At 43.4% G+C, this 27,843-nt stretch overlaps 1 long non-coding RNA gene across 1 annotated transcript in view; it reads right to left on the bottom strand.

Annotated features, from left to right (window-relative positions):
- Positions 1-27,140, bottom strand: part of LOC125100669 (uncharacterized) — a 35,826-nt gene extending 8,686 nt beyond the window's left edge. Inside the window, exons 1-2 of the long non-coding RNA XR_007127623.1 lie at positions 27,082-27,140; positions 26,685-26,821 (exon numbers count right to left, since the gene is read on the bottom strand). This is a non-coding gene — a long non-coding RNA (uncharacterized LOC125100669). The remainder of the gene's footprint in view (positions 1-26,684; positions 26,822-27,081) is intronic.
- Positions 27,141-27,843: the final 703 nt, after the last annotated feature.

Below are 27,843 nucleotides of genomic sequence, written 5' to 3'. Positions count from 1 at the left end.
AATGAACAAAAAAATCTTATCTTTTCTCACAAAAGAATAGTTGTACAGTGTAAGAAAAGAGAGCATTTGCTGTTCAAGAATCCAGAGTAATAGTTTTCTGCATTTGAAAAACTCAGCCTGGGAAAAAAATATTCCCATTTAATGATTTGGGTCATTTTGTATGTGTACATATGTCTGTGCATGTATGTACCAGTAGAGTTTTAAAAAAAAACATTCAAATGCGATGATTATCTGTCATCAAACCCTTCCATAAATAGATTTTTTAAAATTATGTTACGTTAGTCACTATACAGTATCATTAGTTTTTGGTGTACTGTTCCATGATTCATTGTTTGTATATTAACACCCAGTGTTCATCACAACACGTGCCCTCCTTAATACCCATCACTGGGCTGACCCATCCCCCTTCCCTCTGAAACTCTGTTTGTTTCCCAGAGTCCACAGTTTCTCATGGTTCATCTCCCCCTCTGATACCGCCCCCCCCCTTCATTTTTTCCTTCCTTCTCTTAATGTCCTCCATGTTATTCCTTATGTTCCACAGTAAGTGAAACCATATGATAATTGACTTTCTGTGCTGGATTTATTTCACTCAGCATAATCTCCTCCAGTCCCATCCATGTTGATGCAAATAGTGGGTATTCTTCCTTTCTGAGCAATATTCCATTGTATATATGGACGACCTCTTCTTTAACCATTTGTTTAAAGGGCATCTCTCTTCTTTCCATAGTTTGACTATTGTGGACATTGCTGCTGTGAACATTGGGGTGCATGTGCTCCTTTTTTTCACTACATCTATATCTTTGGGATAGTAGTAATTTGCACCAGCAGTGCAATTGCTGGGTCGTAGGGTAGATCTATCCTTAACATATTGAGAAATCTCCATACTGTTTTCCAAAGTGGCTGTACCAGCTTGCATTCCTGACAGTGTAAGAGGGTTCCCCTTTCTCCACATCCTGGCCAACATTTGTTGTTTCCTGTTTTGTTAATTTTTGCCATTCTAACGGTGTAGGGTGGTATCTCATTGTGGTTTTGATTTGCATTTCCCTGATGGCTAGTGATGTTGAGCATTTTTTCATGTATCTGGCAGCCATTTGTATGTCTGTTTTGGAGAAATGTCTGTTCATGTCTTCTGCCCATTTTTTGACTCGATTATTTGGTTTTGGGTGTTGAGTTTGAAGAGTTCTTTATAGATCTTGGATACCAGCCCTTTATCTATAGTGTCATTTGCAAATATCTTCTCCCATTCTGTGGGTTGCCTCTTAGTTTTATTGACTGTTCCTTTGCTGTGCATTAGCTTTGCATCTTGATGAAGTCCCAAAAGTTCATTTTCGTTTTTGTTTCCTTGATTTTGAAGACATGTCTTGAAAGAAGTTGCTGTGGCCGACGTCAAAGAAGTTACTGCCTATGTTATCCCCTAGGATTTTGATGGATTCTTTTCTCATATTGAGGCCTTTCACCCATTTTGAGTTTGATCTTTGTACACGGTATAAGGGAATGGTCCAGTTTCATTCTTCTATATGTAGCTATTCAATTTGCCAAGCACCACTCATTGAAGAGACTCTCTAAATTTGATGTGGACTTCTAATTGTTCCCTAGTTAACAACGCTTTAAAAAGCAACTATATAGTAGATCTCAGCTGTATAAAAATCATGCATATTACAAAGTCATTGCAAACTTACCAAACTGTTAATCGAGATTACCTCTGGATGATAGATTTTTTAAAAAGATTTTATTTATTTATTTGAAAGAAGAGAGAAAGAGAGAGGAATAGAGAGAGAATAAGCAGGGGAAGGACCAGAGGGAGAACCAGCTCCCAACTGAGCAGGGAGCCCAACATGGGGCTCAATCCCAGGACCCCAAGATCAGGACCTGAGCTGAAGGTACAGTTAACTGAAGGAGCTGCCAAGGCACGCCCTCTGGCTGGTGGACTTTTGAAGGATTTTTAATTTTCTTCTCTTATTTATCCTAGCTATTCTCTGCACCGCTGCTTACCGTGGGATCCGTTCTCCACTTTTCTCTACCTTGCACTGGGATACTGGATCTATAACCTCTATAAGCCACACTGCCCAGGCTCTCTTGCCCTCTGGCTTCTGGTTGGGTTTGGTCAATGGGGGTGTCTGGAATAGATCAAAGGAAGGAAACTAAGAGAGTCCAGGAAAATGTAACATTGCACTGGCGTTTGGTCATATTTCTCAACAGTATGGTGGATCACTCATGTGTATATTGTATGGCTTCTTTCTGCCTTTTGGGTACTCTTCCCCATGTATATAAATAAATGAGGTCATCTATAAAAGTTCCACAAATTGAAATCTACCCCAAACTTGTTGACCTACAAGATTTCTATTCCTTTCCACAGGGAAGAAACTGAGGAGCACGGAGGCATCTGGTCCAAGTACTCTAGGCTGGTGTCAGGATGGCACATCCTGCTTCTGAGCTCCGTGGCAGAATAAAGATGACATCTTAACTGAACATGTATACTGGATGCCGTTCTATGCTAAAAAATGTTTAAAGTCATAAAATGTTAGCTTTTAATAATTATGAAGAAAATTAAACAACACTCTCGATATTTAAAGAAACCACCTATGAATTCCATCACTTAGGTAAGAAATGGTAAGATCTTCCTCAGGAGTTTGAAATATCAGACCAAGAAATAAACATACAGACATTTCTTTCTCTCGTATTTGTGTTATAAAATAAAACAATGTAACTGGGTCAGCCTACATGTCAGTTTCAGGATGGATGGGTTACTTAGTTTCATTTTCCTGGGCAATCAGCTGATAGGATTTCCATTCACTTTCTTCCATCACTAAGCCACCCACTCTGACATCTCAGTTCTTTAGTTCATGCTGCAGCAAGTTCAATTTCAAACAGCAGGATCAAATCTATATTCAACATGAATGTTTATGTCATATTGCCGAGGAGACAGATGGAAGTTAAAAAAAAAAAAAAGTAAAGGAAGGAGGTGCAAAGAAAAAGATAGATCAGCTGAATCACATTTTGAAGCAAAAACATCCTAAGATAAATTGAATTGCATTTTATCTTATGATGCAACTGAATAAAACCAAGACAAACTGAGACATGTATTTGCAATCTGGGCAGCAGAGGATTAATATCCTTAATGTAATAAGTTTCTGTAAGTCAATCTGAAAATGAATCACACAGGAGAAAATGAGGCAAAGAGCATAAGCGGTAAACTCACAAAAGAATAAATTAAAATTGACAATAAAAGAGTAAGAAAGTTCACTGCTTGATCACTAAAAAAAGAGTTAAAAGTTTAGAAAGTGAGGTATAAATTTTAAAAAAGCCTTGCCAATTTGATAGATGGAAGATTATAATACCCCGTGTAGCCTGTATAATTTTCTTAACGGCGATTTGCCACACCTTTCAGAACTGTTTCAGGCGCAAATGTCCATGCACACAGAATTCCACTACTACCAAATCATGGGAGATGAGCTTATAGATATGCACATTGAGTGAACATCTCAGGATCATTATGGCAAAATGAGGAACAACCTGCAATCAGAGAAATGGCTACAAAGGTCAAGATAAGCCTATGTGATGGGATGAAGGCAGCTGTAAGAATCATGTGCAGACAACTATTTAACTGAATAGTGACGTGGGGCTCGGTTCACGACACAGGATCATGACCTGGGTTGAAACCAAGAGTTGGAGGCTTAACTGACTGAGCCACCCAGGTGGTCCTCCCACCCCCAACCATATCTGCTGTTTAGTGAAAAATCAGGACACACACTGTCTGCATCGCACACAGGTGTGTGTTGTGGGGTGGTTTTGGGCTGCGGAATCTGGAGGGTCCAGCCTGCTACTGAGTCCTGACCCACTCACCTTCCTGGGGAGTCCTGGGCAGATTCTCTGCCCCTTCTAAATTGCAGAGTCCTCATTTGTAAAAACGGTGGTAATGAAAGAGCTTACCTAACTCTATGCAGCCTGAGATCATCCAGCCAAAGTACTCAGCACGCTGCCTAACTCAGAAGAGTATGTTAGGTCATTGCTGTTTTTAAAAACAAGGCTGAAAAATAATCACGGAAAATAGCCCAGCAGAACACATACTAACCCTCAGTCGTGGGACTGTCACTAGTTTATGCTTTATTTTCCTCTACTGGGTTTTCTGCACCGAATGCAGGCTGTAGTTACAATGTTAAGACACACATAAAATAACCACTTTTGAAGGAGGTTACCAGGAGTCTTAAGGAAACAGCTGAAACCCATCTTTCTAGGAAGACAAGAAAGAAGAAATGGCCAGATGAGGGGGAACCACCCCCACACTCTAGGAAACGAGCTCCAAGCCTCTGAGGCCCCAGGGCGGAGGAGGGCCACTCCCCAGCCTGCCAGGCAGCAGGCCCAGGGTCACCGCTGCGGCTGAGCTGGGTGTAGCCTGCACACTGGCCCATTGTCTCACCACGGCTACACTGCGGTCAATGAGAAGCAGATGGCCCAGCCGCCGTGCGCACGCTGTGCTTTCCCTACGTGCGCACCTCCGATTCAGGGCCTGCTTGGAGCCCCCAGCAAGGCAATCTGCTTTTCATTTTATGGGCAGAGAAAAGCTGTGGAGGAAGGAGGGCGGGAGGCCATAGTTTTCAAAGTGTTGGGGGAGTTGATGTAACAATAATTCAATTCTCTCCTCGTCTGAAAGGCAAGGCTGTCCAACCTTGCTGGGTGCCTCCACGGGCCCAGCTGCAAACTCAAGGCCATCTTGCACTACCTCAGGTGGAAGCGAGCCAACCCCTGAACCTGTGGCCTGGACCCTGAGGCTCCAAGATCTTAGGACCTGCAGGGAAAAGAATCCAAACTAGGGCTTCTTCAGTTTGCATTGCATAGAGGAACCAGGAAGAAAAGCTGAGCAGCTGCGGAGCTGCAAGCCTCACTGCCAGCTGCCGAGGGAATCATTACCAACACTGGCAACAAGGGGGCAGCCATCCTGCGCGTAGGGGTCCTCCTTCCCCTGGCCTTGAGGCACTCTACTTTCCTGGGCAGGGGTCCAGACTCTGGAACCAGCGGTCTTGTCCAGGATATCTATCATCCCAGCTCTCCGATTCCTTGTTGTGTTACCTTAGGCCAGCTGCTTAAACTCTCTGAGCCCGTATTTCCTCACGAGACAGATGGGCATGGGACTTCCATTCTCTCAGAGAAGAGAAGATGACCGCAGGAGATAATACACAGGAGGTGCCCACGGAGCTTGGCACACAATAAGAGCTTGTTACAGTTGGCTACTACCATGGTTATAATGGCCAGATTCTCTCTGTCTTCTTTCCCTCCTCTTTACACTGAGGTGTAATTTACATTCCATCAAGCTTTGGGGGCCTTATTTCTTCTCATAGCAGCAACTGCATTCAGTCTCTAGGGGGTCCCTGCCTCTGTACCCTCCGTGGGTCTCCACCTGCAGTCACCCGTGATCTATGTTGTCTTTGGGATGAGTCCAGATTATCGCATGTGATCCCTGTGTAACGGCTCAACATGGCCCCGGGTTTTCCCCCATCAGGCAGTTGTGTAGCAGGGACAATAGTCTTGAGAGCCAGAAGGTGGCTGATAGGCAGTCCCAGTAGAGCGGTGTCCCCTGAAGCCCTAAAATATGGGGGAGCAGGAGAAGAAAGCCCAGAGCAGCGGGTTTGCTGAGGCAGGTCTAGGAAGAAAAGGGAAAAAGGATCCCAAAGGAAGGGGAGCATACAGGAAGCATTTGAGGAGACAAATGCAATCTGAGAAGATATCAGAGAAGGCAAAGAGTTTCAAAATGTTCGGGAAGGAGAGACGGTTCAGTGGCCTTTTGGAGGAGGTGACAGAAAAGAGAGACTTAAGACAGAGGCATCATCAACATGAAAGTCTGTAAAGAAAAAAAAAGGAATTGTAAAGATGCCAGCATGATGGACAAACAAGTCATAGGTGCAGGAAAGAAAAGAGTGAGGGTCTGTGTAGATTGCATGACAACTGAGACTTTCAGAAAGAGATGACAAGTAAACTGCGTTGAGTGTGTCCGAAGCAGGTGAGGGTGCATCCGGCTGGCAGCTCTCCCTGGATGTGCTACTTACACACATTTGTTCTCAAACAAAAATTGCTTGTTTGTCATGAGGGCTGAGGTCCCAGAGTGTGAGGGATCATCTTCTCTCAGTGAGCAGGTAGTAGTTCTGTGTGAATGTCAGACATAAACCACTTTTCGTGCAGATTTTTGGGTTGGGTCCTACAGCTGTATCTCACAGAAATAAATGGATCAGGGCCTGGCCAAGATGAGACATCCCAGAGAAAGCAACTTAAATGTCCACTGACAGATGAATGAATAAGGAAAATGTTGTATATCCAGATACAATGGACTATTACTCAGCCATAAAAAAAAGAATGGCATCTTGCCATTTGGAACAACATGGATGAACCCTGAGGGCACTTCATGAAATGGAATGAGTCAGAGAAAGACAAATACCATATGATTGCTCTTATATGCGGAATCTTAAGAGAAACAAAACCCAAAACCAAGTTCATAGATACACAGAACAGACCGGAGGTTGCCAGAGGTGGGGTGGGAGGGATTGGAGGGCAAAATGGGTTAAGTCCATCAACAGGGACAAAATCCCAGTTATAAAATAAATAAATGTAATATACAGCATGGCAACTAGAGTTAATAATATCGCACTGCATATTTGAAAGTGGTTAAGAGAACAGATCTTAAAAGTTCTCATCACAAAAAAAAAATTGGTAACCATGTTAAGCAGACTTATAGCAGTCATAATTCTACAATATATGTAAATATTGAATCATTATGTTGTAATGAAGCTAATATTATATGTTAATTACACTTCAATTAAAAAAGGGAGAAGGTGGCAGCAAGTGAAAAGTCAAACTTTCTGTCAGCCAGGGATAGGCTAGATTATGCTGCAGTGACAACCAACTCCAACTCTCAGGGTCTTTTTTTTTTTTTAAGATTATTTATTTATTTATTTATTTCACACACACACACACACACACACACACAGAGTATAAGCAGGAGGAGCAGCAGAGGGAGAGGGAGAAGCAGGCTCCCCACTCAGCAGGGAGCCCCATGTGGGGCTCCATCCCAGGACCCTGAGATCTTGACCTGAGCTGACAGCAGACGCCTAACCAACTGAACCACCCAGGTGCCCCCCAAGGTCTTTGAACAACAAAGGTTTATTTTTCATTTATGCAACAGTCCAGTATGGGTTGGTGGGACTTTGCTCTGCATACTCTTTCTTAGGGACCCAGGCTGATGGGGCAGCCACTATCTCAAATCATGTTCCTGTGGCAGAGGAAAAAAGAGTGAGACAAAACACACACACTGGCTCTTAGAGCTTCTGCTCGGAATGATATAAATCACAGCTGCTCACGTTCCATTGGCCAAAGTAAGTCTCATGGCCGTGGGGACTCACGAAGGGGCTGGGAGGTACAGCCCTTCCATATGCTGCTCAGAAGGAAAGGAAAGGCAGTACGCATGGACAGCCTAACAACTGCACCAACCACCCATTCCATGACATACCCACAGTCAACTAGCTGTCCCTTCCCTCAGCACACACCCTTCTCAATGATTGTTATCCGTTTGTGCCCAGCAGGTCACCACAATCTTTAAGTCACATTTTGGAGGCCGTGCTTGGTAACAGCGCTTCCACCTTGACTCAATTATCAGGAAATGAGGGAAGATACAGAATAGAACCTCTGAGAGGACCTAGAGTAGAACTCCTCTATTTAGAGGTGGGGAAACAGGAAGTCAAAGAGAAACCAAACCATGTGTGATAGGCAGAATCCTAAGATGGCTCCAAGATACGTTCTCCCTGGTATACATAGTTCCCAATCCCCTCCTTCTGAGCAGGAGTGGGACCTACAATGAGTGATGAGATATCACTCCAATGACTGGTACTCTATATGGGAAAAGGGATTCTGCAGATTTAATTGAGGTCCCTGGAGTCAATTGAAAGGGAGGTTATCCTGGGTGCCCCGACTTAATCTACAGTGCCCTTAAAAGAGATGAAGAAAGCAAACAGCCATGCTGTAACAACCTATGGAGGGGGCCCCCGGGGCTAGAACCAGAGTGCAGTCTCTAGGTCAGCAAGGAAATGGGGACCTCAGCCCTACAAGTGCCGGACCTGAATGGTGCCAACACCCTGAAGGAGCCTGGAAGAGGATCCTGAGCTCCAGAGGAGGATGCAGCCTCGGCCAGCCTACCTTGATTTCAGCCTGGTAAGACTGTGAGCTGAGAACCCAACTAACCTACGTCTAAACTCCAGACTCAAAGAATCTATGAGATTAAAAAAAAAAAAATGTGTTGTCTTAGCCACTGTATCTGAAGTCACTGTCATGCGACAACAGAGAACGAGTCCACCACAACCGTGGTACATTCTGTGGCTTCCAGCCCCCATGTGACTTCGCTCCACTCTACCACCGGGCATGCTGCTGTGGCTGAGAAGGCCCCCTTGAAGCTGGCAAGAAGCCAAGCTCAAAGAGACACCTAATGTTTGTTATCTCTTTTTTTGCTTTCTTTGCTCTATTCAAGCCAACTCCCACACCAGTGATGGGGATCTTGCACAACACTGCTTTTGCCCATGCCCTTCCCTGCTCAAACATTCAAATGCAGCAACTCCATTTTGTTTGTTTGGGACATTAATTCTGAGCTTCTAATCCCAGTGTTTAAGGCCTTCCAGCCTTTTCTCACCCTCTCACTGAACACAAGTGCTCTATTTCAGGTCCGATGGTATCTGCAGGGCCATTCCCACCTGCCAGGATCGCTCCGTTCTGTGTTCTGCTCCAGTCTTCTCCTAGGAGCATTTCCCCTGCCCTTTGCCCCCGGGTCCCCGTTCATCAGATGGGGCTTTAACATGCCACCCCCCAAAAAAGAACCCCCTTGCAACTCCCGCCCACTGTACTCTGGCACTCTCTGTTCCATCCCCCCCGTACAACTGTTAAGCATTCCTGCAGTTGATTACAACCAATAATAAACCTCCACGAGTATCACATCGTTTCAACCTCTTCCCCACAGATTCCAGGCTCTCTCAGGGCAATCACCATGGCCACTCTGGAATCAGAAAAGGCATGTGAAGTCATAATACCCTCAAACTGGAAACACAGATGTCTACCATCAGGTGAAGAGAACACACTGTGGCATTTCCATACAGTGGACTACTGCTCAGCTAAAACAAGGAGAAGTTACTATTAACATACCACCACATGGGTGGACCTCAGAGACATTATGCCAAGCCCAAGACAGGAAGGTATACGTACTGTAAGATTTAGGTCTATAAAAATCTGCACAAAGCAAAACCTAATCTATGACAGAAAGTCGGTAAGTAGCTACCTGGGCCTGGGGGCCAGGGGCATCCCTGGCAAGGGGCACAAGGAATGATTTGGGGTGATGGAACTGTTCTGTATCTTGATTGTGCTGCTGGCTACATGGAAGTATACATTTGTCAAAACTCATCAAATTGTATGTTTAAAATGGATGCATTTTATGATATATAAATTATACCACAAGTTTGACTTAAAATGAAAAAAAAAATTGTATATTCTGCAGTCAAATGCTCTACCACTGAGCTATACCCCCGTATATTCTGAATCAACTAAGACTTTGTTGGAAATGTCATAGGCCCTTCCTTTCTGAAAGGGAAATGTGCATAGGATTTGTAAATGGTGAGGCCAGGGACATGCCTGCAGACCCACGTTCGGGCAGCCAGCCCCTAGAATGCTGGGAGAGCCATTTCTCCCCAAGAGATGGACTCCCAGGCCGACACCAAAGATGTGGCTTACAAGGTGACTCAACCAACTTAAAGAGGGACTGCTCAGCAACCGAAGCCCAGAAAAAGGAGCGAGAGGAATGCAAAGAGGGGCCATGTGTTCTGGAAGAGAGGTTCAAAGATGGTCAGGTCACCCACAAGCTCTTTCCGTGCTGTGCGGTGGGGTGGGTCTCCTGCTGAGGCCTCACCATGGCCCAGAGTAAGAGCTTTTGGGTCACAGCCTGTCTCTCTAAATCCACAAGGCCTTCCCACCAATGAAAGGCTTCCTCATCTGGATCAAGCAGGGCCATGGCCCAGGTCATGCTGCCTTGTGCAGCCCGTGGCTAGCTAGCCACTATGCCACTTCCCACTGTCACCCAGGACACAGCCCATGAGAGGAGGCTCAGCAAGGGCAGTGACTGGAAAGCAAGGAGAAAGCAGCAGGCTTCCAGAAGTGGAAAGAGCCAGCTAAGAAGAAAACAGTTCCTGTCTTTGGAAGGAAACGGCTCATACCTGAGCAACCAGCACCCTGACTTAAAGAGGCAGCAGCCAAATCCTGAGGCTGGAAAAGAAAGTATACACATGGGCTAGTGCCTTGTGAGAAGCAGGGATCCTTGGGACCTTGTGAGCACTGGGGCAGGAAGAGGAAGGAGGACGCCAGGTACTCAGCCATGGTTAGGAGGAGCAGCAGAGATTAAAAGGGGAAGAGTGGGTGTTGATGAGGAAAGACAAGTGGAGAGCAGCTCTGTGGTCTGGTGGGGACACAGGGCCTGTTTATACAAATGGCTACCAGACAGCTCCCCCACCTGACCAAACCAGAATGCCCCAGGCTCCTCTTCCCCCCTGAACCTCTGAACACAATCAACAGCACCACCTTGCATCAGGACCCCCAGCCCCACACTCGTCAGCCTGGCCAACCCACCCGCCCCATAACCCAGCAGTCTGGATTCTGCCCACCCCCACCCCCCGACCCAGGAGACTGCTGGAATTAACCTCTGGCCTCCCCACTTGCTGATCTGCACCAAGATGTGCTCAGTCACAGAGAGGGGAACCAACACATAGGAAGTATTTAATATCCTAGATATTTTAATTACAATTCTCATAACAACCCTGTGAGGAAGGCGGCCCTATCTCCACTTCGCTGACAAAGAACCTGGGGCTCAGAAGGCTCAGTTAATTTGCCCAAATCTAAACAGCTGGAAAGGACCCCCTGCCATGATTCAAACCTCTTCCCTCTCTTCTCTCCCACTCTGAGCTAGACATAAATACAAAATTCATTTCCCTGATGGAAGTGCTTTGGCGATTCCCCATTGCCTACTACAGGTTTTCAGTATTTTCTGTGGTTAAAGATTATTTTCTCCAAAAACTGTTTATGCAGAACACTAACCTATCACATGGACAGAAGCAGGTGTGTGTGTGGTAGGGCGGTGAGGCCCAAGCCCAGCCTGCTTCCTAGTGGTCTCTATGTATGAAGCCACAACCTCACATTATTCTATTAAAGATCGGACCCCTGGCCTTTTCCTGAACTTCCCATCTTAATGAATGGTCAGACCATCCACTTGGGAACCTGAACAACACTTTCTCACCACCTTCTTATTCCCTCATCTTCCATATGTAATTGGAAAGTCTCCTTGTTTGGCCTTCCACATCACTCTAGAACTAGCCTTCTGCTCTTTGTTCACAGGGCAAACACCCAAGCACTGAGGCCAAGCCATTATGGTCTCTCACCTGGAATAGTGGTAGACCTCCCCACTTCCCTCCTGGCACCCCCGCAAGCCCAGTCCTCTCCCCACCCAGCAGCCAGAGGAAATCACACAAAATTCCCCACCAAAGAAGGGGGTCACTCTGACACAGGAACTTGATGACATTTGAGGGGTGCTGTCATTCCCCTCCATCAAATGTAGCCATCTGTTGCTTCTTACTTTTATTTAAAATACTTTTACAACCATCAGAAGAGACTATTCGCCAAAAAGTAAGCTAAGAGTCAAAAGAATGGGGTGCTGGTAATTTGATGCGTCGTGTGACCATCGAGTTTCACCAGCCACAGAGCAGAGTTGATAGAATCTGCTCTTTCTGGAAATAACTTACCTAAAAATCTTCAGAATTAATTACAAGGAACATATTCATCTACAGCCTTCTTAGGTTTTCCTGACGTGAAATGATAAATGTGGTTGACAATATGATGTTCTAAGATTTAAAACAAATTTGATGATGTAATGAAGTACCTATCTTTCCATTTTTTACTCATGTTTAGAACAAGATCCCTCTCAGACTCTATATTTATACATGGTGTCGGCCACATGGTCATATAAATCATGTGAAGATGTGGAGCAGATGTTACTGGGTAGCTGGAATTCTGTTAGGACTGCATTTTAATGGAAAAATGACCACAAAGCAGACTTCCTACATGCTTCACAAATAGAGTAATATAGCTACTTGAAAGGAATATTTATATTCTAGATAGGCTGATTTGTAATCAATGAATGTGATTGCTTTTTGTCTGCCTTTGGATGAGTCAGCAGAGTGTGTAGGCATTTCCGGGCAGGAGGGGAGAGGGCCACTGCGGAGAAGGTTTCCAGAATCATCTGGGTTGGTGTGGTCTCGTGCCCTTTCTCCTCTTGCTGGCTGACAGAGTGCTTTCCCAGGGCATGTTCATGGCAGCCCTCCATGAGCTTGTAGCTTGAAAGGGAAGTAGTCAATGTGAGCTAAAACCAAAGCCCTACCAACGACAGAAAATAGTTCTTTGGCTATGTGCATTTCAAAGATTTTTGAAATCATCCATTTTGTTGGTGTTGACTCCTTAGAGCCAGTTTCATCTGAAGTCTTTGTTTGGAATGGTTCTCTAGAAATGATTTTCTAGGGAGGCAGAAGGTCCTTCTGAAGATCCCTGTGCTTCTCAGACAAAGTAGGTGATGTCCTACTTCATGTGGACTCTGGCTTTCTGTGATGTTATTCCTCCCTTTCAAGTTCCCGAGTGGAGTGGAGCATCAGAGAGCCATAATCCAGATTCTTCTTCTTTCTTTTCCTTTCCCCTCCTCCTCTTTCCTTTCACAGTTCCTCCTCCTCCTCCTCCTCCTCCCCTTTCCCTCCCCCCTCCTTCTCCTCCTTGTTCTTCTTTTTTCTCTCTCATAACATGGAAGATGAAGAAGTAAAGCTACAATATTCGACGTGGGAGGTCTGGTGGATAAATGGATTGGACAATGACTTAATCCAAACAATGAGTCAGTTAGATTTTTTGAGACAGAAGAAGGTTGCTTAACTCTGCTGATCTCACCTTAGGTTAGGTGTTCTGAATAACTTTATACACCATCATAAGCTGGGTGGTTATCTGTGACTTCAGGGGAGAGTTCAGGATGGGTGGGCAGAAGCAGCAGGATGATACCAAGGGCACTATACTGAGTGTATGCTGGGCTTGGAGGATGGGGGGATGCAGACATGCTTTCCTCCCTGCACTGAGCCCCTGGGTGCAGAGGCCCCATGGTCCCCATGGTCAGTGTTCTTCCACGGGAAGACTCTGGGGTTGGAAAGGCAGCCCTAGCACCTGGCTTGGGTCATGTCAGAGTAGCCTGGGTTCAGTCTGGCAAAGTGAATGACAGACAAAAAAGAATGACAAGAATGCCATAAACCTGAAAACCACTTTTCTGGCTGGGGTAATCACCAGGGTCACTGAAAACAGAGTAAATGTTATCAACTTGTTTTATAGAGAGACCTGTGCATGCCTGTTAAACTTGGTGCCAAAGCTAGACCACACTGCCCTTGTCATTTTATTGTTTCAAAAATGCACTGAATGCTTACTATGTACTAAGCCCTGTGCAAAGCTCCATGATCATGTGACATCCCAGTGAAACCAATTTCCAGGTTTTCATCGGCATAGGGTATTATTCATAATATATTACTAGTTAAAGAAAAACTAGTTTGAATCACAAAAAGACACACAGGCTGTAAGAACATAAGACAAAATATTAGCTATGGCTCTTACCACTACCTAGGATACATCTAACTCGGGCTACCAGGAAAAAGTCCTCTCAACAGTGACTCATCTACAATTAGCAAGGGCAGCATGTTATTTATTGCTGTAACTACCCAAATGGTTCCTGACTGGGTCACATACTGCATTTGCCAATGGAAGCTGATTGACCTCAATTTCTACTTCTTAAAAAGCCCCAAACTTAAGTCCTCTTAGGTTTTTGCAGACCTTTGCAGGACACAGTTCCTTGGCGGATGAGTTTGATTCAAGTCCCAGAGAACCCCTATGCTGATGTCTAATTTGTTTTGGCGTATTTTATGTGCAAGAAAACAGAATTTATGTCAATTTCAAAGCCAACACAAAAACCAGACCTTCCATTTTCCTCCAGAAAACTGTATCAGGCTACTGCTTTACATCTTTTTTTCTCGGGCCAAGTTTAGATAAGACATAGACTCCAGGCAATTTGGAATGCACTGAGGTAGGCAGAGACACCTGGTGCTGGGAAATGGAGGACTTCAATGAGTAGCCATGGGGGCACACACACTGGTGAGTGATGGCCAAGGACTTAATTCCTTATAAATACTGATTGCACTGAGTAAGCCTTTTGGGACTTCATGTCAATGTTTCTATCTCAACATACTTGCAGAATCTGTAAGGAAACAACAACAAGAAGCATGAAATATCTGGTGAAACAGGGATGATCAAAGGTCACCTTGCTGCAGGGAAAAGGTGTGTAGACTTGTCCTAAAGGAAATCTGATGTGTTGTGAGTCCTGGACACACCCCCAAAGTCACATGACACTTTGATAATTATCCATGGTCAGAGAAAGCCTACCTCGCTATTGCTATAAAGTTCAAGGCACAAACTGTATGAAAATTATTTTTGCTTTGTAGTCAACGAGTGGAAAATGCCAGATTTGAATCTGGACCTGCCAAAACGTACCTCTAAGTTGTGCTTTGATTCTCTCAGCATAAATTCTCTTAATATGTTTGCTAAACAGGGTAACATTGCCATGGATACTTTCCGCTGCCCTACAACTTCCCTTACACACTCTGGCATCTTCCCTCCAAGCTACCACATATGATACCAATTGAACACATTAGCATGTCATTTGTTCTCCCTGTGGATGGGAAATCCAGAGAAAAAGCTGCACAGAAATATGACGAAGAGAGAGGAAACATAAAAATGGGAGAGAACGAGCAGGGCGGAGATGGGCAACTTGACTCAGAACATGTATTGGGCTGACTTAACCCTTTCTGGGCTCAAGCAGCCGCCATGTTTAGGCTGGTTGAAACCCACTCCCATGTGAGGGATGGAACAGATGGAGCCAGCTGACAACAGGGGATGGGGGAAAGGGTGGTGGGGCACATGGACAAGACGGGAGAAAGCTTTCTCTCTCTAGGGGCTGCTGTGGGAGCTAAGAACCAGCAACCCCTAGTTCCCCAGGGTGCCACATGCAGAGGACCTGTGCTCCCACTTTCACCTTCATACACCTGAGCTGTGTCAGATGAGATGGCTTCGCTGCAGTTGCTCTGGAAGGCACGTGTGGGAACTGACCCTTCTGAATGGTGTGTTGGGCTAATCCAGGAGGCTGACGGCACTAAAGATATTCACCTGGTTACTTTCTGCTGGGAGGTGACAGACATCGCCTTGAGCACAGCACCACAAATGAGTCTTTCTATCTCCTGCTTAATGTCTCCAAACTGTCTGCTTCTCTCCACTTCCACTGTAACTAAAGCCCAGCCACTAATACTGCAATGTCCTCCCTAATGCCCTTTCTCCACCCCTCTCTTTCCTTCGATCCATTTCCCTCACTACAGCCAGAGTCTTCTTCCCACACATAAATTTGATCATGGCTTTTGCTCTGCTTAAACACCTTCAGGGGCTTCCCGTTTTATTCTGAGACAGAATCCAAAGTCTCTCATGTGGTCTATAAAGTCTGTGGGGTGGATGCCTGCACTCCTCCCCCACCCCCACCTACGGGCTCCTCTGATACCACATTCTCCTTTCCTCCCCCTTTAGGGAACATAGGTCATCTTCATGCAGGACACTGGCATGAGCTATGACCTGTGCCTGGCTGCCCTCCTCTTCCCTGCCCCTTGGCACTGCCCCAGCCCCCTCTCATCCCCTTTCTTTCAGATCTTGGCTCAGGCCATTACTTCCTCAGAGAAGCCTTCTCCAAGTCTCAGGCTAGGCCAGGCTCCCTTGTTTTAAGAACATGGTTCTCAGTTTAAGAGAACTGAGAACTCAGTTTAAGAGAACCATGTTCTTGTTCTTCATGGTACTTACTAAAGTTTGAAATGAGATGTTAAGCAAGAAGTTGCAAGAGAGGGAAATGCACACATCCCAAAGGCTCCTTCTCTGTGGTTTTCCCTGAGTTCACTGCCTGAAGGGCTTGGGCCCAATGAAAAGATCGTGGCCTTCTCTTTGGTTCCCCAACTGGGAACCAAAGCATCTTTCATACTGTCTCTTATTTGTCCATGGGTCTGTCTGTCTCTATCAGTCTGTGCTCCTGCAGGTTGAGAATTCTGTCCACTTCTCACCTCAGACAGAACCCATGCAGACTGTGTGCTCAGTATTGAGTGGCAAAGCTGAATAAATAAGTCAGCTCCAGACTTCGCTAAAGAATCAAGAGGACAGCATTCCTTGGAAGATAAGCTGTGTCCGTCCACCCAGACAGCCTGAGTGCGTTCAGTTTCTGTAACTGACGCATGTTTACTGAGCATTTACTATGTGCCAGGTAGATCCTGAGGATATAGCTGTGAACAAGACAAATAAGATTCCTGCCCACATTTAACTATAATGAACAGACACATAATAAACAACCAACAAAACAAATCAAATAGCAGCAGTAGTTAAAGGAAAGAAAATAGATGACAAAGAATGCTAGGGGTCCTTTAAAGTGAGATCTGAGGACAAAGAGAAGTAAGGTAGAGGAAAGAGCATTCCAGATGGCGGACACAGCTAGTGCAAAGGCCCTAAGGCAGAACTCAGCTTGGCATGTTAAAGTAACAGGAAGAAGTCCAGATGGCTGAAGAGCACAGCATGGAAGTGGGGAGTGGGTGGGGTGGGATTAAAGAAGCGGATGGGCTGGGCCAGATGGCACAGATCAGTCTAAATGCATTGTGAAACCACTAGGTGCTTTGTGCTGGGTGGAGAAGGGTGGCACAAATCTGTTTGTGGAGGCATTTTGAGAAGACCTCATGATAAAACCTGCATCAAAACCATTCAGAGTTTGTAGGAAACACTCTGACTCAAAAACCTCTGGGGATGGGTCCCAGACATAAGAATGGTCATTTGAGAACCACAGAGCTGGACTTAATTTTCCTCCTTGAAAGGAAATAAAATTTTCCAATTTTATTCTTTGACCTGAATATGTACCTTTTTAGGATAGGGAGAAGGATGGCTATAGAACAAAGCCCATGGTTTTCTTGAATCTCCCATTTGAAGTCACTGGTACTTGGGCTGAGTGAGGGACTTCCACATTATGAAGACTTGGGAGAGAAGAAGTATATTGTTAACATTACAGGAATTATTTTGAATGAGAGAAAGGTATTCCTCTCAATGGCCCCTGGTTGAAGTGATGCAACTTACCGCATAGACATAGAGTCGAAACAAACTTTATGCAGCCTACGGGATCAAGCAATGGAATCCAGAGCCTGTCAACTAGAGAAAGACAGACATTCCGCCACCTCCCACCCCGCCACCTTACCGCTTTGGGCCAAGATGCTCACGAGCTGTGCTCAAGGGAGTAGGAGGAAAAAGAGGAGCTAGGCCTTGGCAGGGACTACACAGTTTATCTCAATCTTGGAGTTCTTTTGAGCTTATCCTGGCTTCTAGGGATGCTTTGGGATCTGGCAAAAGCAAACATAATTCTTCTCTAGAATTATAACATCATCTTAGTCCTCTATTTCTACCAAAAAATTTTGTAAATACAATGTTTCACACAAGATGAAAAATAACCAGAGCCACTCCAAGACATGACAGCATGAGAGAAAAATAAGAAAAACAATAGAGAGAAGAAAACAAACCCACATGGGCTTCAGATGTTAGAGTTACAACACAGAGTTCAAAGCAACTAGGCTCATTATGTTCAAAGAGGTAGGAAATAAGTTTGAGAATTTTTGTCAGAGAACCAAAAGTTATTAAAAGAATCAAAGTTAGTTTTGGAAATTAAAAATACAATAGCTGAAGTATGGGGCACCTTGGTGGCTCAGTCATTAAGCATCTACCTTCGGCTCAGATCCTGATCCCAGGGTCCTGGGATCGAGCCCCACATTGGGCTCCCTGCTCCGTGGAAAGCCTGTTCTCCCTCTCCCACTCCCACTGCTTGTGTTCCCTCTCTTGCTGTCTCTCTCTGTCAAAAAAATAAATAAAATCTTTAAAAAACTCAAAAGATGTGTTTAACAGTAGATTAGATTCAACTGAAGAGAAAATTGGTAAGACAGACTAGAATATTATACTTAATGTATGATTTATAGACCATCATTGACATAATCTGGGAGTGTTTTTTTTAAGTAGTCTTTTAAATTTTAAAACAGATTCAGATTTCAGAAAAGCTGCAAATATAGTACTAGAAGTTCTCATAAAACTCACACCCAATTCCTATAGTCAGTAATACCTTACATCAATACGGTATATTTGTCACAGTTAATGAACCAATACTTGTATGTTATTACTAATGAAACCCCGGACTTTCTTCATACCTCCTGAGTTTTTATTTAATGTTCTCTTTATGTCTGGGAGCATTTTAGAAATGCAGCATCTCAGGCCCCAGTATAGGCCTAGTATGAATCAGAATCTATATGTTAATGAGATCCCTAGGTGATTTTAAAGACACTAAATTTTGAGAAATGTTGGTCAGAAGAAGGAAATTTTTCAGAACAAAGTATGGGGAAAAAAAAAATAATGAGAAACAGAGAAAGGGAGTGTAAGGTGCAGAGTGAAGATAGCGAGACCCCAGTCTTACAGAGTCTAAATGCCATCTCCGAGCAAGATTACAGAGAGGCTGGACCCAAGGCAGTATTTTCAGAGACAGTGGCTGAGCACTTTCCAAAACTGACATAAGATATCAAGCCATAGGGGCGCCTGGGTGGCTCAGTGGGTTAAGCCGCTGCCTGCGGCTCAGGTCATGATCTCAGGGTCCTGGGTTCAAGCCCCACATCGGGCTCTCTGCTCAGCAGGGAGCCTGCTTCCCTCTCGCTCTCTGCCTGCCTCTCTGTCTACTTGTGATCTCTGTCTGTCAAATAAATAAATAAAATCTTTAAAAAAAAAAAAAAGATATCAAGCCATAGATTCTAGACATTCTAGCAACCCCATATATGGGAAATAAAGGAGATCCATACTAGGACCATCACAGCAAATCTGTGGAAAACCACAGACAAAATAAACAAACAAGAACAATTGTAAAGGCAGCCCAAATAAACACACAAAAACAGGTTCCCTGGAAAGGAGAACCTATTGGACATAGGGCAGCTTTCTAAACAGAAATAATGAGAGCCAAGAGGCAGTGGAATACCTCTAGAGTGCCGAAAAAATGTAAAATGTAAACACCGACTAGAATCCTATAGTCACAACAAAAATTCTTCAGAGAGGGTGACATGTGAAAATGCAGACAAATGAACAATGAGAGAATTTTTTCTCCAGCAGGCCTGCAATGAAGTAAATATTAAAAAGCATCTTTTGGGTAGAAGAAAAAATGATCCCAGATGGAAGTTTGGAGATGCAAAGAAAAAACAAAGAACAATGGAAGTGGAAAAAACATCAGTAAATCGAAATGACATTCAACTGTGTAAAAATGATAATTATGTATTATGGGCTTAAAACACACAAAAATTAAAATATAATCAATAGCAAAGAGTTAAAGCATTAAATAAAATTACTGCATTGTCCAGAAAGAAATAGAAACAATTAATATTGGATTCTGATAAGTCATAATGCATGCTATGATCTCTTGAATAAATATTAAAAGAATGTCTAATGATCTACAGATTCAATGTAATCTCTATCAAAATACCAGTAGTATTTTTCACAGAACTAGAACAAATTATCCTAAAATTTGTACCACAAAAGACCCTGGCCTACCAAAGCAATCTTGAAATAGAAGAACAAAATTGGAGGTATGTCAATCCCAGGTCTGAAGATATACCACAAAGCAGCAGTAATCAAAATAGAATGGCACTGGCACAAAAATAGACACAAAGATCAATAGAACAGAATAGAGAACCCAGAAATAAACCCATGATTATATGGTCAACTAATCTTCAACAAAGGAGGTAAGAATATGCAATGGCAAAAAGACAGTCTCTTCAACAAATGGTGTTGTGAAAACTGGCCAGCTACATGCAGAGGAATGAAACTGGACCATTTTCTATAATACACAAAAATAAACTCAAAATGGATTAAAGACCTAAATGCAAGACCTGACACCATAAAACTCCTAAAAGAAAACACAGGGAGTAATTCCTTGAACATTGGCCTTAGCAACATTTTTCTGGATGTGCCTCCTGAGGCAAGGGAAACAGAAGCAAAAATAAACTATTGGGACTTCATCAGAATAAAGAGGTTCTGCACAGCGAAGGAAACCATTGCTAAAATAATAAGGCAACATATTGAATGGGAGAAGATATTTGCAAATGATACATCCAATAAGGAGTTAATATCCAAAATATACAAAGAACTCATACAATTCAACAGCAAGAAACCTCAAATAATTCAATAAAAGTGGGCAGAGGGGACACCTGGGTGGTGCTGTCCGTTAAGCATTCAACTCTTGGTTTTGGCTCAGTTTGTGATCTCAGGGTCATGAGGTTGAGCCCCATGCCCTCTGTGCTTGAGGTTTTCTCTCTCTCACCCTGTGCTCTTCCCCACCTCCCAAGTAAATAAATAAATCTTTAAAAGAATGGGAAGAGGACTGAATAGACATTTCTCCAAAGAAGACATATAGATAATCAACAGACACATGAAAACATGGTCAACACCACTAACCATTAGGGAAATGCAAATCAAAACCACAATGAGATATCACCCCACTCCTGTCAAAATGGCTGGCTGAAATAACAAGTGTTGGCGAGGATGTGGAGAAAAGAGGATGTGCACTGTTGGTGGGCACGCGAACTGGGGCAGCCACTGCGGAAAACAGGAAGGAGGTCCTCAAAAAAATTTCAAAGTAGAAATACTATACAGTCTAGTAATTCCACTACTGGGTATTCACCCAAAGAAAATAAAAACACAACTTAAAAAGATGTAGGCTATAAAAAAATAAAGTAAAATAAAAAAAAAAAAAAAAGAGACCCTTCAGAGCTCCCTAGCTCCCTCCACCATGTATGGACACAGCATAAAGTCAGCAGTCTGCAACCTGGAAGAGGGCCTTCACCAAACCAAATCTGTTGACAGCCTGATCTTGGACTTCCATCCTCCAAAACTGTAAGAAATAAATTTCTATTGCTTATAAGTCAAAAAAAAAAAAAAAAGATGTAGGCACCCATATGTTTATTGTAGATATATCTGCAATAGCTAAGTTATGGAAGCAATCTAAGCGTCCATCACTGGACGAATGAATAAAGAAGAAATGGTGTAATACACATGCAATGGGATACTATTCAGCCATAATAGGACGAAATCTTGCAATTAGTGGCGTGGATGGACCTAGGCGGTGCTATGCTAAGTGAAATAAGTCAGGCAAAGAAAGACAAATACCGTGTGGTTTCACTTAGGTGTGGAGTCTAAAATACAAAATAAAGGAACAAACAGAAGCCGACTCATGAATATAGAGAACCAATTGGGAGTTGCCAGAGGAGTGACAGGTGGAAGGGGGGGGCAATGGACAAAATAGGAAGGGAATTAAGAGGTACAAACTTCCAGTTATAAAACAAATGAGTCATGAAGATGAGAGGTATCACATAGGGAATACAGTCAATAATATCATAATAACGTATGGTGGCAGAGGGTAACTACACTTTCTGTGGTCAGTCCTGCATAATGTTCAGAATTATCAAATCACTGTGTAGTACATCTGAGCCAATATAAAACTGTATGTCACCTATGCTTCAGTAAAGAAGATAAAAAAAGACCGAATTCATATAAAATGCTCGAGTTAACAGAGGGATTAATGTAAACAGAAAAATAGTCAAAAAGGAGGCAAGAGTGGAGAGAAAAGGTGACGGAGAACAGGAAAGAAAAACATAAAGCAACTGAGTGAGATGATGGATCTAAACGAAAGCATCAGGTGTTACATCCACTACGCTGGTCTGGGTAATAAACAGCGTCTGCCTCCATTTTGGGATATTTCACTGCTGACAGTTCTTAAGCCTCATTCTCCTGTCTTCACATCTAGGAAGAGTGAGAAGCTGATGCTCCCTCCTTTGGCACCAGGAAGAGATTCACACCACACAAGCCCCCATCTCAATCCCCTAACTGCTGTCTCCCTTCCTTGCTCTCCCTAAGCCATTTCAGGCTTGCGTGGGGAGCCTGACCTGTCTTCCCCAACAGCTTCAATTACGTAAGTAATAAACCTTTCCCTATCCGCTGGCATGTACGCACGGTGTCATCAGCCTCAACATCCAACTCATTTGGGGTAGGGCCCTATTGTGCTTCTTCCATGTAGCTGAGGCAGTTTAGGTGCTCTAACTCGTTAGACCGCTGATGGAGGTCTAAGTTCACATGTTCCGGGATTATAAGATCCGGTTTAAAAATACAAACCCCAACCGTATACCATTTATAAGAGATACGTCCAAAACACAGGGATCCAGAAGGGCTGAAAGGAAGGACTGAAAGATGATTAACAGGAAGTCACTAAATGCATTTGGTTTTGCTAGATTAATATCCAAAGGCAAAAGGAGATTGAAGGTAAAGTGCATTACCAGAGATAAACACTTTTAAAAATAAATAAATAATTCAATTCAGAGGATGATCAAACTATTCTAGCATTGCATGCATCTAATAAAATAGCATCAAAATGTTAATGCCTGAGTAAAGTGTCAGAAACAATCATGGCAGGAGACTGTTTCATGAGTGTTTGATAACTGAGAGGGCAAACAGCCAGCAGAAACACAGTAAATCTAAACAACATGATTAGCAAACTGCTGCGACAGACACATCATCTTCACACCAAACCACAAGAGATACGTTGTTTCCTTGAGTCTATGTGGAGCATTTACAAAAAGTAACCAAGTGGTAGTTACATGGAGCTTTCTTTTTTGATGAATCATTGCACTGTATATTTTTATTTTATTCACATTACTGTTTTTATACCATTTTTTCCATAGTAATCTGGAAATTCTGTCTAGGATTATTAAGATCCTCCGTTGTGTCAAAGACCGAGAGGCCCTTCCTAATCCGTGCTTTCGCTGCGTACACCTCCCATTTTCAAGGCTACTACCCCCAGCTCAAAATGGCTGCGGAAATTCCAGCTATTGGAATCACATTCCAAACACAGGATGAAGAAAGATAAGGAAAGGGATTTCACGAGCTCATTAAAAAAAAAAAAAGAAAAAAGTAAAAAACACTTTCTAGAATTTGCAAGCACTATTTCTGCTTATATCTCATTGGCCAGAACTTGTTGCTTTCACGGCTAGCTTCACAGAAAGGTGGGAGTAGAGGTTTTATTTTGGTTGGCCATGTGGCCAAAAAAAAAAAAAAAAAGGATTCATTGCTACACAGGGAAAACTAAAATGATATCCAGATACTGAAATGGAGAGAGAGAAACAAAAGATTTCCATTCTGATCTTATCTTATTGAAGGAACATTTTTTCCCATCCTATCACTACCACCCCTACCTCCCAAAAAGGGCAAACTTTGTTCTCTAGGGTCCTCTTTGCCTCTATTCCTTTGGTGTGGTATAAGGTAGGAAGGGATGCACCAGGAAGGAACAAGCAAGCAAACAATTATAAAGTCCAAAGAGCTCTGCATCCGTACCCTAAACACAGTCCGTTTGACCAATAGCTATGGAGGTCCTACTTTTCAACTTAAAATGAGGGAACTGCATGGTAACTGAAGTCATTAATAAATACCGTCTCTATTTTATGTAGGATGTCCAAGGCTTAATCAAATGCAACTGTGGAAAGGCCAGATGTTATTCCCATTGCTTCACTTCAGTGTTTTCCTGGAAGTGATCTCACCCTGATGGCAATCCTGTTGTCCAACTGTGCATACTATTTATATCTAGAACTCCGGCTTTCAGGTTCAGAATGCAATAAACTGAACACAGCTATTGCTTTGAATGCTGAGCCTGTCAAGAGAATTCAGGCAGAATCTTCCGTCTGGGATGCATTAACTCTGATGGCTGTCCAGAAGGCAGGAGCTTATGTAACTTGTAAACACGTGGGGGATACGGGTACGGGGCTCTAACGTATGGTTCAGACTGCACCACATGAACCAGTGCAGGCAATCAAGGTCTCCACGGTCTTCCGCCCTCCCCTTCCGTGAAGAAAAAAGTGAACCACAATTATCTCCTACTGATTAAAAAGTATAAAGTCCTGAAGCCGAAACAGACTTTTGGTCGGAGCCACAAATGGAGTGCTAATCCTTAAAAGAAATCGAGAGACTGTCAGGAAGAAGTGTGAGGATGACTTTGATGCCGAGCGTTCTCTTGTTTTTGTTTTGATCTCTTTAAATGTAGGGGTAAAGAGAGGCATCACGAGGACATAAAGTGGTTTTGAAGACTAGCATAGAGTTTTAAAATCTTTATTTGTTTACTTCTTTGCTTATTTAGACCATGCATGTAGGGGGAGGAAGAGAAGGAGACAGAAAGAGCGAGCGAGCGAGCGCCAGAGCTGAGTGTGGAGCCTGACATGGGGCTTGATCTCACAATCCTGAGATCATGACCCACGCCGAAACCAAGAGTCAGAGTCTTAACTGTTGGGAGCCACATAGGTGCTCCTACCATAGATTTTTTTTTTCTTTTAGGATAATTATACCACTTTGGTTTTATTTATCCAATCATTTCCCAGTAACATTATTTGTAGGATGAAGAAGAAACAATACAGTTATGAACATATTTATAGCTACGTACACTTTGAATACTTCATTTAGATGATAAATGCAACAGAGAATGTAGATAGTTCTTGTGTTGCTTACCAATATGAAGGACACTAATGACTAAGGATGACAGAAATAATAGTTAACATTTCTGGGGTGCTTCCCATGGGCCAGGTCCTGCTAAGTGGCTTATACGCTTTACCTCATTGGATAGAAGGAGGTTCTATTATCATCCCCAGACTCAGCAGAGGAAAATGAGGCTCAGGGAGGGCATACAACTTGCGCCAGCCCACGTGGCTCTTGAGAAGTGAGGTGGAACTTGAGCCCAGGTTGTAGGCTCCAGAGACCACCGTTGTGAGCCCAGATTTCCCGGCCTGGGATTAAATGAGACATAATGTGTTTGAGGGGCTTAGCCTAGCTCTTGGCATATAATGAGTTGCCAAAAAAGGCACCATGAAGGACGTTTATACAAAAATGGACTAATGCAAGCTACAGCTCACACACCATCCGCATCACTGAAGATGTCGGAAAAAGAACCATGTAGCTGAGAATCCCTTTTTGGTTCTACCTCTGCTTCACAGTCATCCCCGGGTCCCAGTCCTGCCTCACTCCCTGAAGGATTGGGTGCCTTTGGACCAATCACTTCTCTCTGGACCTGACTTTCTTCCATAAAACAAGAGGATCTGACGAGAAGAACTCCTAAGCTTTCCCTCTGCTCTGAACCTCTATAAGGTAAGTCACTGCTAAGATTTTGCCTGTGAGATTTAGTCCAGGATCCCAAGGAGGTTGATGCTGCCTTCAATATATAGGAAGAGATTAACTGTCTATTAAGAGAAAGAGTCAGCATTTTCCACAGGGGATGAACAGTTTCGATGGCAACGGGCTGTGGTAGCAAAACTGCAAGCTTCCAGTGTGGGCATGACTCAAAACCAGAGAGCCAGGGAAGACCTTCAGAAGAGCTGATGGAATCGAATTATGCCAACGACTTCCATAATCCTGTGCCATTTCAGAGCCAAATGCATCAGTGAGGATGGGAAATGCTGTGGCCTGCTCTGGAGGGCAGAAGCTGAGGCTCTGAAGATTGCTCAATGGCGCCCACTAGTGGACAGCCCAATGTGGCCATGAACACTAGCTGGTGGCAGGGGTTCCAAGAGCTCTCTGTATCTCACAGGTGGGGAACCTCAAGGAGAAAGAGGAAGTGCCTTGCCCAAGGTCACCAGTTAATTAGAGGTAGGGCTGACCTGTTGGCAGCCATTCTGGACCATGCAGAAAAGTCATCTTCCATACAATACACTAATTGTTCTCCATCATATGCTATCATTTAATATTTATTTCTACTAGATACTAGTCACCACGTTAAAACAAAGTACAAAGTTCTTCTCTACTTAATCCAAGGAAATATAAAATACCTGGAGAGAGTCCTCTTCTGATTCTATCATAATTTAGTAACTGTGAAAATAAAGTACTTGGGATCCCCTCTCCCATGCACATCTTACTAGAATCAAATGGTTCACAGAGATAAACAATATTGTAAATAAGAATTATTTGACGGATACTTGAATGTCTCATAAGTGACCAGGACAGCATATTTCAAATTCTCAAATAGAAACAATCTGACAAAATCCACCAGTCTCCAAATAAGTATATGCTAGTAATATCATTTACTGGATAATCAATCAGTAATTTTTTTTATTATTAAGCATAGTTGTATTTAAATAGCATTTTATCATGTTGGAAAAATAAAAGCAGCATACGACTCAGTTCTTACACCAGACAGTTGCAAATCTCCACAAAGAATTAAGATATATACAATGGATAAAATATAGGACTATAATTCTGAAGTAATTTAAGTGTCCCAGAAAAAAGTTCTGAGGGAGTTTTGAGAAAGGGTGCTGACAAACCTAGAAATAGCTAGGAGAACTTCATGGAGCAGGTAGGACTTGACCTGAACCTTAAGGATAAGAAGGACATTCAAGCAGAAGGGAAGCAAAAAAAAAAGTGTTCAGGGAAGGCAAACTCACAAAGATTCATGGTGGTGGTTGATACAGAAAGGAGTTCCATGGACAGTATCCAAACTAATCCTGCCAGGGCTCATCTCATGACTTTAGCTCTTCAAGCCTCTTCCATGTTTCCAGCTGACCTCTCTCTTGTTTCCTGTCTAATGAAGAACTCATGGTCAGCACTTCTACTCAAGCTTGTCAACCCTGGGCTTTAGCTACCTTTCGACCTCCCTCTGCTCATCACGTTCTCTGGCCCCACTCCTGGGTGGTCACACACTACTGGAGCGTCCCAGTGGTGGGTTCCCAGGCCCCAGCCACTTGGCAACCCTTTTCTTCATGTCTCATTTCTCAGTTACAGTGGTCAGTTCCAACTCAAGCTCATGGTCATTTCTTCACCATCTTCATATTATCTACTTACCCCATCTCAGAGGACGGTGAAGCTATTCTACAGGAACTTTCCAACATACACTGTCACCACTGTAAAGTGTTTCTTTATTGTCACATATTCTCCATCTGTGTTCCAGACCACCCCCTCACCTTCCCACATCACCGCCTCAGGTAACACATGATAATTAGGTCCCTCGACTCTTACATTTTCAGCCTCTCTCGGAAGAGAGCAGTGTCTTTGCTTGTGGGCATTTTGTGCTTTAGGTGAATGTGAGATACACAGGGGGAAGAGCTCTCTCCTGCCTATTCAGACCTGGAACTCCCATGGTTCCAAGAGACCAGGAAGTAACAGTCATCCCAGAGAGATCATCCTCAGAGGACAACGGATGCAGAAGGCGTCAAGGTCAGACAGTCACCACGTACCATGACTGAGCCTCAGTTTTGGCACAAATCAGGAGCAGAAACAAAGGTAGTAAATGCAAAAAAAAGTGCTTCATTCTTTTTAGAAGAAACACACCAAGAATGAAGTGCTCTAAGTGGTGAAATGGAAGATTTTTGCATAACCCTTCTAATTTGGGCAAAGCAACATTTTTTTTTTCTCTTATAATACGGTTTGGGGAAGAAAAGGACAAACTGTAACTTCTGATGATGAAAAGATGTTTCAAAATATTTAATAATCAACAAATGCACTAAATCATGCAGTAGGTGATTTTTGTTTCAAAATCCTTGGCCAGAAATCCCCCTTCCAACTAACGTTGCTCTTCAGTGATGAATTGGAACAGCCTGTGCTATT

This window comes from Lutra lutra, chromosome 5, assembly GCF_902655055.1.
Source record: "Lutra lutra chromosome 5, mLutLut1.2, whole genome shotgun sequence".
Lineage (NCBI taxonomy): Eukaryota > Metazoa > Chordata > Mammalia > Carnivora > Mustelidae > Lutra > Lutra lutra.
The sequence above is the reverse complement of the archived record's forward strand: the minus strand, read 5'-3'. Positions and strand labels throughout refer to the sequence as shown.